The sequence below is a fragment of the Struthio camelus genome, chromosome 2, assembly GCF_040807025.1.
Source record: "Struthio camelus isolate bStrCam1 chromosome 2, bStrCam1.hap1, whole genome shotgun sequence".
NCBI lineage: Eukaryota > Metazoa > Chordata > Aves > Struthioniformes > Struthionidae > Struthio > Struthio camelus.
The window spans coordinates 2,278,929-2,289,468 of NC_090943.1; the positions used below are offsets into that span (position 1 = coordinate 2,278,929).

Consider the following 10,540-nt stretch of genomic DNA (forward strand, 5'->3'; position numbering starts at 1 on the left):
AAGTCAAGAAGTGCCACTTGCTCAGGTAATTCCTTTCCCATAATCTACTGGAGGCTGGGAAAGTACTGAGCTGTTTTAGTACAATACACCTGCCCTCAAGAGTCCTTGTACTCTTTCCTAGGCATCTGTAATCTGAGAGACAAGGACATTGGCATCAATGTCTTCCGGTTTGTCCAGTACTATTATAAAAATCTTGGTGCCGGTTGTGCTGTTTCAGATGTGAAGGTAAGCTGTTGTAAGGGGAAGAAAGAGAGGAGAAAAATGGGAGAAAGCAGGAAATAAAGTCTGAAGGAGAGAGTCTTGGGCTCAGAGCATGAGTGTCTGCTTATGGCCAGACTAGGAAAGCCAAATGAAGGTGCGATCAGCTCCTTTTGCACAAAAATTGTTATTTTGCAAAGTCTTTAGAGGTCTGGGTCCTGCAAGACCTGTTCTAGCCTGTACTTAATGCACAATGTGAGATAAGTTGCTGTAAAAATGAGACAGGAGAGAGAAAGTCTATGACATGAACCCAAAGAAAGACATGTCCGAGGTCTCGGGACTTCGCATTTGCTGCTAATGAATTAACTCCTGAAGTTTTCTATATCCTTGCAGAATCCCACTGATGCAGCCAAAAAGCGTGGGTCCTTTGGGCTTTTCGATCATGTCTCCATGAAGATGGACTGGAAGATGCTGCTAACTGCAGCTCTGTTTTTCTCTGCTTTTTCTCTGCAGGACATGGTGCTGCCTTAGGTCATGAAGGGGCTGCGGGTTCGTCTGTGCATGAGAAAAATGCTTCCTGGTCAACATTGTCTGATCGCAGGGTCCTCCTAGATGGTGCTGTAACCCTTCAGGGTGCGAAGTCATGGGCTCACCCATTGCTCCAGGGGCACCCTAGGGCACGCAGAGGAATGGGAAGTTTAAAAGAGCTGCCAACCGACTAAGTTAGTTCACAGACTGGAGCCAAGTCTGGGACATTGCTCTCCAGAGATGGCTTTGGGGGAAATGGGTGTGAGTCCTTACTCTCATGCTCAGCACAGGTATGACACTGCTGATGGCACAGAAGACCACGAAGGGCAATGGAGAGGCTGAACCACCCATCTCATGGCCTCAGAAACTGGACTAGATGCAAAACCAGGCCCAGCTGCATGTTACCAAGCCGTTTTGTTTTAAGGAGCACATTTGCTAAAGATCAGTGGCAAATCTGACTTCTGTGTAACCCAGGAGCAGGAGAGGGGATGCAAGGGAAGAAAGACACTGAGAGCTGTGGGTCCCGAGTGAAGGAGGAGGCAGAAACACACTTTATAAATGGAATAGGCTTTCTGCCTCCTCCTTCCCCTCCCATGATGGAGGCAGCCACAGACGACTTTGAAGTCCTGTCCTTCAGGCTCTTTGCCATCATTTGTGCTCAGCACTTCCAACAAAAGCACAGTCTCTTGGTGGCAAGAGGCTTGGCCGAGGAGCAGAAGGCAGGATTTTTACGTTAAGGGAAGGGCTGTGAACAATTTTGCCTTTATCACCAGAAAAGGGACTGTAAATCCCTCAGAGTTACGGATTTTGGTCCTGCAACTTGATCCCCCAAAACCAGTCATTTAACTTAGGATAAATCTTTTCATTATTGTTATTATTATACGGTTTGTTGTTTTATTTTAAAAGAGAGCGACAGAGAGAAGGGAGAAATTGGCTCCAACGTGGCTTGAAAACAACATTGCAGCCAAAATGTTATTTTATGTATACTGTTTTGCCTAAGCGTACTGCATAAGGATATGAAAGGACCAGAAGGCTCAGACCAGATTGCTCCATTTAGAGATGGAGCTTAGTCCGTTCCTTGGCACCAGTTAGAAAGTCAATATTTTCTCTTTCTTCTTTCCTGGCTGAATTTAGTGGAGCAGAGGGTCTAATTCCCAGCTCCAGTTTGGGATGCAGGCGGGCAGGCTGGCAGGCATTTCACCCTGCAAAACCGTGGCCTGCGCAAATTCAGTTCTGGCCATTCCCAGCTCTTTCACACTCACTCATCCAATTCCTGTTTCAGACTGTTGTAATTTTCGGAATGAGTTTGTAGACTCCGTCCTTCTCTAGGACCCAAGGGGCAGCCGTGCTGCCTGGTGTTTGAGGTCCTGGAGAGGGAGAGAGGCTGAACGATCAGGAAGGCTCTCCTCAATTCTCCAGGGAGCCTAAAGAAAGCACAGTCTTCAGCTGCTGAAAAAATCTGCCCTTCTCACGCGCTTCAAATTGTGCAGCCCTTCACCCTGCACACGGACAGCCAAAAGCTGGGCATCCCGCTTGCATTAATGAAACAAACAAGCGAACAAAAGACAGTCGTTTCTGAGGCATTTTTAAAAACTGTTTTTTAACTAATGTCAGTGACAGAGTTCCTTGATGATGCCTGCCGCCAAATGTGCTTTTCAAAAGCATCCCTCGTCACTGCCACCTGTACCAGCTTGCATCTCCACTGGCAATGGTGCCAGCGTTTTGCCGTCGTTTTTTTGGTAACACATCTGGGGCCACTTTCCACCTGCACCCTGGCAACTTTATGGACTAACCAGTGCGCTGGAATGAAGAGAGGCATGTGAGTCACCAGCCTTTTTGCCTCAGTGACGGCTTTTCCTTCTAAAAACATGAATTCTTCGCAGAGACCCAAGAAGTATCAACGCCTCCAGCTGCTGAGGGCCCATCAATGCAACGCTGCTGTCCTCTGAAGGTTAAAAATCCACAACTCCGACTCCCTAAATCGTGAGGTTGCCTCTTAATCCCCATGAACTAATAAACAGACCGATGAAGATCTCTTTCTGTATAGAGATAAGTTACGTAGATAAATTATGTGCAGACATACACACATGATCTTTATTATCTGTATGCATACAGCTGTGATATTTATATATATATTTATTCGTTTTTTGTAGTAGGTACCACCTTATTTCTTCTCTTTCTTTGATTTTTGAACCTTTCTCCCCTCCCGACTATGCATACGTACAAAGCAGTTTCTTACCTGTTCAAAAGTTTCAGCCCCTAAAATCTGCTAGCATAACTGTATGTTATTCTTTCTTAGATGGGTTCTGTCACAGTGTTTTGAGTGAGGAAAGTTTGCTATTTAAATTGTTTAAACGAACCCAGAGCATTTTGAGACAACTGTGTTCGGGAGATTATGTTGGCAGGCTGAGACCCTCATACGTGGTGATGGGGCACAATAGTCTTTCAGCCTATCTGCCTCCCATCTCCCCCAAAAGGCAATATGGCTCACCGCAGTCTTAATAACTTGTCGAAGGTTTGTTGCAGGGGCAAGAACTGAAGCCAGATATGGTGGGACCCACTTGAATTCCTGAACCATGAGATCTTCCAGATTAAGCCAAATCTCCATCTCCTAGCCCAGAGGTAAGCACAACCCGGATGCAATGACTTTCTGGATGGCTGCAATTGGTTCACCTGCCTTTTTTCTGGGTCTGAGGAGCAGAAAGGATAAAGATTTGCAGCAGACAACTTGAGCTGGACTATTCCTGCAGCACTCTGTGGACACCTGGATGCATCCAACGCCAGAAATAATCAAAAGCAGAAATAATATCCTAATATCCTCTTCTGACTCCTGGGACAGTACTTTAAACAATAATCTATGCTCTACCAGAAATTGATAGTGTTTTGAATTAGCTTGTGATGACCATAACTTACTAGCAGTTGTTATGGGTCTGCAGTCAGCGTCCAGTTATGCCACTGTTCCGTGGACCAGAAAAACAGAAGGGCACTTTGGTTCCTAGAAGTAACGTGTTGCAACCAGGTGTGGATTTATGGAAGAAGCTGAGGAGTTACTCTTCCTCCTACCCTCTCCAACCGCCTGGCACAATGCGTGTGTCACGCCATGAGACGAGATGATAGCCGCAGCTGCCTGTGTGGCCACAGTCCCCTGGCATGCTTGACACCTATTCAACATTTAGGTGCCTTTCCCTGCAGGGTGCTGTGTGAAGGCCTTCATGGGAGGGGTTTACCAGGTATTTTAGTCGGCTAATTGCTAAACAGGTATTTTAGTCGGCTAATTGCTAAATGTTCAGTCTTGGTGAGGTCTTAGATTGTAGCAGTGATCTAAGGAGAACTATCAGTCATCCCTGCAAAGAGGAACTCTGCATGGGCTGATTCAGCCGCTCATTTGGACCCCTAGCACACTGCAGGATTAATAGCGAGGACCTTGCCCTCAGCCAGGACTCTCTGCCATTGGTTTCCCCAAATGCTTCAGTCTTACTGGAAGGGGTTTCATTGTCAAGAAAGCAAGTCAGATCTTGAGCTGGGAGAGAAAGAAACTGGTTTCTAAAGGCACTACACCTTACTCTCCCACAGGAGCGTCTCCTAAAAAAGTCATCCAATTCCAGAGGTGCAACTGACTGGGAGGAAATTAAGGCTGTTTTTCACTCTTTTATCTTCTTAAATTCACTTTTAATTGTGCAGCTGGGCACATCTGTGAAGCAGCGGATTTCAGTCTGAGTGGGGAGCTGTTTTTGCTATATTCCCTTGTTCGCATGAATATAATTACATGAATGTAATTGTCTGCTCATCCATGACCATCTCAGTAAATGCAGTGCATATGCATGTGCGAACTCAGTTGCACACAACTGTGTACCACAGTTCAATCATTTTATACGATTGCTGCTGCTCCCATTCAGTAAATAATGGCATCTGCCTTGCAGTAATGATACTTTGCTGAAAGAGAGCTCCTCTTTATTTATATTATTTATCTAACTGTTAGGCCATCCCAGGCATAAATGTCTATCTATCTATCTATCTATCTATAAACATGTCTAGAGGGATAAGATATTTATACAGATGGCAAGAAGATTCCTAAATCATCGAAGTAAATATTCAAATCTTAAAACTTTTATAACCCTCACACTCCAGGATATCGGCCAATTATAATTGATGGGGTCGAGAAGAGATCAGGGGAATACGTTTTCTTCAAGGCGATGAAGTAGAAAAGTGGGGGTATTTGGAAAAAGAAGGGACTCACTTTGGCTTCACTTAAAATAAAATATTTTGGTGATATTTCCTTTTTTTTACAGTAAAGACATTCTACGGAAAAATGAAATACTAGAAAAAGATAGAGGGTAAGCCTGAGGTGGAAAATTTTATTAATCACTGAAGATAGTCAATTCTTCTCTTAAAGCTTATATTTAAAGAAGAAAAACTCACTTTGCCGCTATCCATCAAAACCTCTTACTTAAAATTTGACAGAACAAATTCAGTTTTTATTTTTCCCAAATACTTTATCCTTCTTAATCTTTTAAAAAATATTTTCATCCTTTTTTTCCTCCAGCTTAAATGGCCATCTGAATTTGACATGAGCGTGAAAAGCATTCTTACTCCTCTGCCTTCCTCGGGAAAGGTATTCTTATTATAAAGCTGGTCAGGTTTTAGTCAAAATGGTTACTTCCCCCTACAGGCAAATGATCTCCTAACGTCTCTGTAGTCTCTGGCAATTTTTTTTCCAGAACCGCTGGCCATAAATGAGGAGCGAAAATGCTGACTACTCATTTTGAGAGGCACTAAACCTCTTGTCTTCTCATATAAGGGCATTGTTTTTCTCTGCCTAAAAGCTGTAAGCACAATAAAATGTTTTCACTGACACATGTGTTGGCAGAAATGACTTTGCGAAGCATGTGGTCCCTGTGAGCCACTGATATATGGTGCTCTATTAAATAGTCAAGCCATGTTGATTATTTATTATTCATTGTTCAGATTTATAATAGTGTTAATAGAATAAATATTTATTGCAAAGGCTCTTGTTGTCTAGGACACGGTTATAAAGCAAGCAGAGAACAGCTTGAGTGAAAGACCACCCTTCCTTTCAAAAACCCTCCCGGACTGTGGTCAGATTCCATGTCTCCATCTCCTGACAATGTGAAGAAAATTATTACAACAGATCTGTAGAGTGATTTACAGTGAAAAATAAAGTCACTTCCCAGGATTTTTTTTTAAGTGACACTAAGAAAAAAAAAAAAGAGAGAGAGAGAAAATGTAGCAGAAGGAATTACGCTTTTAGAAATCTCTGGTCTGTTTCTTTCTGTTTTTAGAGACAGGCTTACCAGGTGTTTTAGGGGGACTGTCCCCGTCAGTGTCCATCGTCTCCATACCACTGAAGACGCACCACCATCCGGAGAGTCACTACGTCCTGTCCTGTCTGCAAGAGGGTTAAAGATCTGACCATCATGTGTGTGGGTGGATGGGGAACCTCTATCAACCGAGTTTGTCTGCCACCAACGGCAGGTCGGGCGGATGCTGGGGACCCCATGAGCGTTGGACGGCCCAACCATCCACGTGCCAGTGACGGCTTTCATTCACGCCGGGAAAATTCACTGACTTCAGCAGAGCTGATCTGGACTGAGAAGGACGTAACTACACCAGTATCGATGTTCAGACAACTCCATGTAGCAACGCACGTCAGTCTCCATGCTTTATGTACCTATTTATTTATTTTTAATGAGACCTGCTTAATTTATAGGCCTAGTCCAAAGTTTATTGCTGTTAGTAGAAAAGCTCTCAGTGACAGCAGTGGTTTCCAGCTTAGGCTGTGGGATGATTGCAATGGATCGTTCAAGTATTATTTGTTGTATTATTTGTTAGGTTATTTGCTGTTAGCATGGTGGGAGCCAGCCTAGTGGGGGTACTGCAAATTGCCTTTTCAAGGGGCAAATCAGCCTTTTTGACTTCAAAGTGCGAAGACCTCTCCCCTCTGTCTGCCCTCCCCTGCGTCTGCAACCTTTTCCTCCCTCATGTTCATTAAGAAAAAATCTCGGCATGGTTCTTTCTAGTGTTTGATGAGCCTGAGAGCATGGGATCCAGAGCTGTGCTTTCATAACTGGTTCTTGTTAGAGGCACCATGACAGGTTGGGAAAGCAGCCCAGCGCGGGCGGGCAGAGAGGTCCCGGCCAAGCAGAGCTGGCTCCTCAGATGTGCTAAGCAGGAGTTTGCGTCTTTGCAGAAGCGCTTGGGCTTTTCCCTCTGCTCAGCGCTCTCTTGGCCTTTGATTTATTTTTAGCCTGTCTCCATCTGGTGTTGGTCTTTCTGTCTACACCCAAGTCCTGCAAGCAGGGCCTGCCTCCAAACCACATCCTTGCCCGGGTGCGAGGACGGGGAGGTAAGGTGCGGAAACCCTAGAGGGACGGCACATCTGGTGAAACCCTAGTGAAACACTGGGAACAGTGGGAAGAGGGACTGAAGGATCCTCCCCACCATCATGGTGCTCCCCACCTCCTCTCCCATGTCTATGCCAGCCTCATCACAGCTCCCTCTCCATATCCTCCATTTCTCCAAATACCTCATCGTTCTTATATGCCACCCAGGCCCTTCTTCCCAAACACCTCCCTACATACTCTCTCATGTCTGCAGTAACGCTAATAACTCCTACCCTCATCTTTATGCTCAGCCACGCTTTCCCAGCCCCTACCCCAACATGTTTTGGCCAGCAGCTGGATAAGTGGTGAAGGAACCAGGACCTGTGCTGAACAGACCAGTGCTGCCTAATCTACTGCTGAGCACCTTCCTTTCCAACACCGGCCACATTTGAATTAAACTGGCAAAGGGGACAACGGGAGAAAAAAATGGCAGACAACTGCATGAGGAGGAATTCAGGCTAAAAGGACACTGCCTGACTCTGATTTATTCACCTAATACTGACCAAGAGTCCAGATTTCCAAATGTGGCCGGCATGCTCCAGGCAAACTTGCAGTCTTCAGTGAGTCCTCTGCCAAAGCGCTGATGCTTTAAGATGTTACTTTAAGCCAGATTGTAGCTAGGAAGCTTGTCTTTGCCTTGGAAGCTGTTTTCTTCCTACACAAAGGCAGTTCAGAGCAAATTTACCAAGAGCAGACCAAAAAAAAAGAAAAAAAAAAGGAAGGTATACTGGAGACTATCCAGATCCAGCACATTTGAGACGGGAACTAAGTCAAACCTCAGTCCAGGCAGCCATGAAATATGGGGGTTACAATGTGGATATGGGTTCGGCCATGGGAAACTGTCTGGAATTTATCCTGACATCTTTACCAGCTCACATCCCTGGTTTATTAAATAGCGCTTTGCACTGAAAGATTTGGTGAATGTTTTGAACGCTTTTTTCCCAACATTTTTTACATGTATACATTATTTACATTTTTCTGCTCAGATATTTTTACCTTAAACCCAGAAGTGTTCCACTCCTGCGGCGCTGGAGGTTGCTAGTCTTCAAATAGCCATGACTCACACCACTAACTCGGTTTATCGATATCCACCTTCTGCTGATGGAGACTTTAGGTAAAACTGAGGCCACGTTTTCAGGGGTTTCCCACTATCATGAAGTAAGAAGCTGCTATCTTTTTTTGCTCTTTTTGCCTTTTTTTTTTTTTTTAAGTAAAGCCCGATATATTTAAGTAGTCACAGGAATCTAGAAGCTGGAACTACTGGGGGAAAAAAAGCCAGACTTGCAATAATAAATTGGCAGTTATGGAAAAGCAGGCCTGTGGTTTGCTATTTATATTTGTGTCTGATCTGTTTGGCTCTTGTCTGAACTAGATCATTGAGAGGATTACTGCTTTATTTGCAATGCACCAAACATATTCTTGGTATGAAAATTATAATCATGCAGATGTGTTCCTTGGGTTGCATCCTACACACACATACCTCATAGTAAATCAGAAACAGCTTTGCGAAAGGAAACAGATTTACATGGAAGTAAAACCAGAGTCCATCTTTGCGCCCACTGTACATAATTCTATCAGACGCTGAGATTTGTTTGACTTCCTCTGATTGACTGCTGAGCTAATGTTGATATTAGGAGCTACTGTGGATGAAATAATGCCAGAGCTACTGTCAACTTACATTTAACCAGGGATGATGGAGTGGGATTCACCTCAGCTAATTTTATCCTTCTATATTTTAGTTAGTCAGCCCCAGAGTCGGCAGAGGACTCGCACTCTTTTCAGTGATACAAAGCAGAGGGGAGAAGATCCCTCATTAGTTTTCCCTTCTTCCCCTCCCACTATTCATTTTTCCTTTAAACTGAGAAGTTTGGCTGAACTCTCAGAAGTCAGACCTTTAGCACCTTTTTGTGGATGGAAGATGATGAAAGTAGGAAAAAAAAAGTATGAAAACGCTTTGAAATCTGTGTTAGTTCCTGTGACAGTAATGGGCATTCAGTGCAGGAGAGTGACAAGACATCTGACCGCGTTCGGGCAATCTGGTGGTGAAGTTCTTATCTTCACTAGACAGATTTGTTGTGTTTTTTCTTTTTTTTAAAAGGTCAAGTGAGCTTAGCCAGAGTGCAGTGAGACAAACAATATAGATATTTATACTCTCAAATTGTCTTTGAAAACGCGTCAGTTTGCCAGAAGCTGTGAAAATTTTCATGAGAGGCTTTACCAGCTCTCATGACTAGCTCCTCTTCCTGAAGCTTACAGCTGGCAGAAATCTTTCGGCACAGAGCTGCTATTTTGGATTAAGACAAAATATTTTGCAGAAATGTCACTTTTTGTTCAGCTGTCACAGGGAAAAATTTAAAAGCAAATTCCTGTTTTGCCAACTTCTTCTGTAGAACTCTATTTTTTTCCCCCAATTTCAAAATATTTCATGAAATGTCATTAGTACTACTTTACTACTGCTGGTTGAAATAGAATATTTTTTGTTGTTTAAAAAAATCAAGGACAGCTGCTTCTTAGCACTCGCTAAAGCTTCTTATCGTTTGTGGATCAAAGTGTCTTCTGTGTGTGCTAAAATAAGCCAGTGTGCTACTTGCCCGGTTTGCGAGAAACTTCAAAAGCTTTTTTCCATTCGGAACAAAGTACGTATTTGTTAATGTCAACTTCCCATAAAATAGAAAAGTTGAGTTTGGACCAGTTGGATTTGAAATCACGAATACTTATCTCTGCTTACTGAGCTGCACACATAAAGGAATGGACTCACTGTTGCAGCAACAGAACTTCAGCACCTCAGTTTGCCAGCATGTTAATCTCTCTTCTGGATCCATTACGCACTGATTTTTTTTTTTTAATTACATAAAAACCACTTTTTTTTTTCTTCTTCCCAACATTATCCTTAATCCTATAAGCTTTACGTGACAAAAGGTTCCAACGAAGAGTGAAGGTGGGGAATACTCTGTTCAAAGAATCATGATTTGATCTGTCATCCTAAATAGGAGAGCATGCTAAGGGCAAGCAGTCCAGAGTGCCTCATTTAACAGCGCTACGGCAAGCAGGCTTTACAGTCAAGTGCCACACAGGTTCCGTAGTTCTGCAGAGCTTCACGTTTTACCAGGTAAATTATATTTTACTTTCGTTAAGAATACGGCGGTGAACGGATTTGCTAAATAAAACATACTCATCCTCTGGGATAGAAGTAACAGCGTTGCGTAGATGTGTTCATTCACACGCAAAAAAAGTCAGCAAAATGTGGCGGGAGAAGCTAGTTTAATATAAGTTTTCTATCTGTCACTAACAAGTGTGCCCCCTGCTATATTTATTGCTTTACAGCTGTTCAGATGCATAGGACAGGATTTATCTTACCTAAATTTAGCCACCAAAATGTTAGACAGCTGGAATCTCAGCTATCTGAGGGATTA

General features: G+C 43.5%; 1 long non-coding RNA gene across 4 annotated transcripts in view; it reads left to right on the plus strand.

The window, feature by feature from the left end:
• LOC104150111 (uncharacterized) overlaps window positions 1-3,879 on the plus strand; it is a 57,340-nt gene extending 53,461 nt beyond the window's left edge. For all 4 annotated transcript variants that reach the window (XR_011139489.1, XR_011139486.1, XR_011139488.1 and 1 more), the window contains one exon: window positions 712-3,879. This is a non-coding gene — a long non-coding RNA (uncharacterized lncRNA). The remainder of the gene's footprint in view (window positions 1-711) is intronic.
• The last annotated feature ends 6,661 nt before the right edge of the window (window positions 3,880-10,540 follow it).